This window comes from Drosophila sechellia, unplaced genomic scaffold (genome assembly GCF_004382195.2).
Source record: "Drosophila sechellia strain sech25 unplaced genomic scaffold, ASM438219v1 U_257, whole genome shotgun sequence".
NCBI lineage: Eukaryota > Metazoa > Arthropoda > Insecta > Diptera > Drosophilidae > Drosophila > Drosophila sechellia.
In genome coordinates, this window is record NW_022611198.1 from 26,337 (window position 1) to 29,520 (window position 3,184).

At 36.4% G+C, this 3,184-nt stretch overlaps 1 non-coding gene across 1 annotated transcript; it reads left to right on the plus strand.

Moving 5' to 3' along the window:
• On the plus strand, positions 1-179 carry LOC116802938. The gene has a single exon (XR_004363264.1). It is a non-coding gene; the product is annotated as a 5.8S ribosomal RNA (ribosomal RNA).
• Positions 180-3,184: the final 3,005 nt, after the last annotated feature.

The window sequence follows — 3,184 nt, forward strand, 5'->3', positions numbered from 1 at the left end:
AACTCTAAGCGGTGGATCACTCGGCTCATGGGTCGATGAAGAACGCAGCAAACTGTGCGTCATCGTGTGAACTGCAGGACACATGAACATCGACATTTTGAACGCATATCGCAGTCCATGCTGTTATGTACTTTAATTAATTTTATAGTGCTGCTTGGACTACATATGGTTGAGGGTTGTAAGACTATGCTAATTAAGTTGTTTATAAATTTTTTATAAGCATATGGTATATTATTGGATTAAATAATGATTTTATTCATAATATTAAAAAAGAAATGAAAAACATATCTCACATTTGAATGTGAAAACGAAGAGAAATATTTTCTTTTTCAATCAAATAATACTGAGAAATGTCTAGCATAAAAAATTGAAATATTTTTCATCTAGAATTGTCTCTTATTAATGATTCGGAAAAAGAAAATCTTGGTTTTGTTATTATTCTTCGTTGGTTCGTTAAATGGATAAAAATGACTTTGCTTACAAGAACTATTGGAACTATTTATAACGAATTTAATTGATTGTTTTATCATTTATATATAAAGAATTTATGGCAAATATAGTTATATATACAACCTCAACTCATATGGGACTACCCCCTGAATTTAAGCATATTAATTAGGGGAGGAAAAGAAACTAACAAGGATTTTCTTAGTAGCGGCGAGCGAAAAGAAAACAGTTCAGCACTAAGTCACTTTGTCTATATGGCAAATGTGAGATGCAGTGTATGGAGCGTCAATATTCTAGTATGAGAATTAATGATTTAAGTCCTTCTTAAATGAGGCCATTTACCCATAGAGGGTGCCAGGCCCGTATAACGTTAATGATTGCTAGATGATGTTTCCAAAGAGTCGTGTTGCTTGATAGTGCAGCACTAAGTGGGTGGTAAACTCCATCTAAAACTAAATATAACCATGAGACCGATAGTAAACAAGTACCGTGAGGAAAGTTGAAAAGAACTCTGAATAGAGAGTTAAACAGTACGTGAAACTGCTTAGAGGTTAAGCCCGATGAACCTGAATATCCGTTATGGAAAATTCATCATTAAAATTGTAATATTTAAATAATATATTAAGAATAATGTGCATTTTTTCCATATAAGGACATTGTAATCTATTAGCATATCCCAAATTTATCATAAAATATAACTTATAGTTTATTCCAATTAAATTGCTTGCATTTTAACACAGAATAAATGTTATTAATTTGATAAAGTGCTGATAGATTTATATTATTACAGAGCGTTAATTTTTCGGAATTATATAATGGCATAATTATCATTGATTTTTGTGTTTATTATATGCTCTTGTATGATTAACAATGCGAAAGATTCAGGATACCTTCGGGACCCGTCTTGAAACACGGACCAAGGAGTCTAACATATGTGCAAGTTATTGGGATGTAAACCTAATAGCGTAATTAACTTGACTAATAATGGGATTAGTTTTTTAGCTATTTATAGCTAATTAACACAATCCCGGGGCGTTCTATATAGTTATGTATAATGTATATTTATATTATTTATGCCTCTAACTGGAACGTACCTTGAGCATATATGCTGTGACCCGAAAGATGGGAACTATACTTGATCAGGTTGAAGTCAGGGAAACCCTGATGGAAGACCGAAACAGTTCTGACGTGCAAATCGATTGTCAGAATTGAGTATAGGGCGAAAGACCAATCGAACCATCTAGTAGCTGGTTCCTTCCGAAGTTTCCCTCAGGATAGCTGGTGCATTTTAATATTATATAAAATAATCTTATCTGGTAAAGCGAATGATTAGAGGCCTTAGGGTCGAAACGATCTTAACCTATTCTCAAACTTTAAATGGGTAAGAACCTTAACTTTCTTGATATGAAGTTCAAGGTTATGATATAATGTGCCCAGTGGGCCACTTTTGTAAGCAGAACTGGCGCTGTGGGATGAACCAAACGTAATGTTACGGTGCCCAAATTACAACTCATGCAGATACCATGAAAGGCGTTGGTTGCTTAAACAGCAGGACGGTGATCATGGAAGTCGAAATCCGCTAAGGAGTGGTGTAACAACTCACCTGCCGAAGCAACTAGCCCTTAAAATGGATGCGCTTAAGTTGTATACCTATACATTACCGCTAAAGTAGATGATTTATATTACTTGTGATATAAATTTGAAACTTTAGTGAGTAGGAAGGTACAATGGTATGCGTAGAAGTGTTTGGGCGTAAGCTGCATGGAGCTGCCATTGTACAGATCTTGGTGGTAGTAGCAAATAATCGAATGAGACCTGGAGGACTGAAGTGGAGAAGGGTTTCGTGTGAACAGTGGTTGATCACGAGTTAGTCGGTCCTAAGTTCAAGGCGAAAGCCGAAAATTTTCAAGTAAAACAAAAATGCCTAACTATATAAACAAAGCGAATATAATACACTTGAATAATTTTGAACGAAAGGGAATACGGTTCCAATTCCGTAACCTGTTGAGTATCCGTTTGTTATTAAATATGGGCCTCGTGCTCATCCTGGCAACAGGAACGACCATAAAGAAGCCGTCGAGAGATATCGGAAGAGTTTTCTTTTCTGTTTTATAGCCGTACTACCATGGAAGTCTTTCGCAGAGAGATATGGTAGATGGGCTAGAAGAGCATGACATATACTGTTGTGTCGATATTTTCTCCTCGGACCTTGAAAATTTATGGTGGGGACACGCAAACTTCTCAACAGGCCGTACCAATATCCGCAGCTGGTCTCCAAGGTGAAGAGTCTCTAGTCGATAGAATAATGTAGGTAAGGGAAGTCGGCAAATTAGATCCGTAACTTCGGATAAGGATTGGCTCTGAAGATTGAGATAGTCGGGCTTGATTGGGAAACAATAACATGGTTTATGTGCTCGTTCTGGGTAAATAGAGTTTCTAGCATTTATGTTAGTTACTTGTTCCCCGGATAGTTTAGTTACGTAGCCAATTGTGGAACTTTCTTGCTAAAATTTTTAAGAATACTATTTGGGTTAAACCAATTAGTTCTTATCAATTATAACGATTATCAATTAACAATCAATTCAGAACTGGCACGGACTTGGGGAATCCGACTGTCTAATTAAAACAAAGCATTGTGATGGCCCTAGCGGGTGTTGACACAATGTGATTTCTGCCCAGTGCTCTGAATGTCAAAGTGAAGAAATTCAAGTAAGCGCGGGTCAACGGCGGGAGTAAC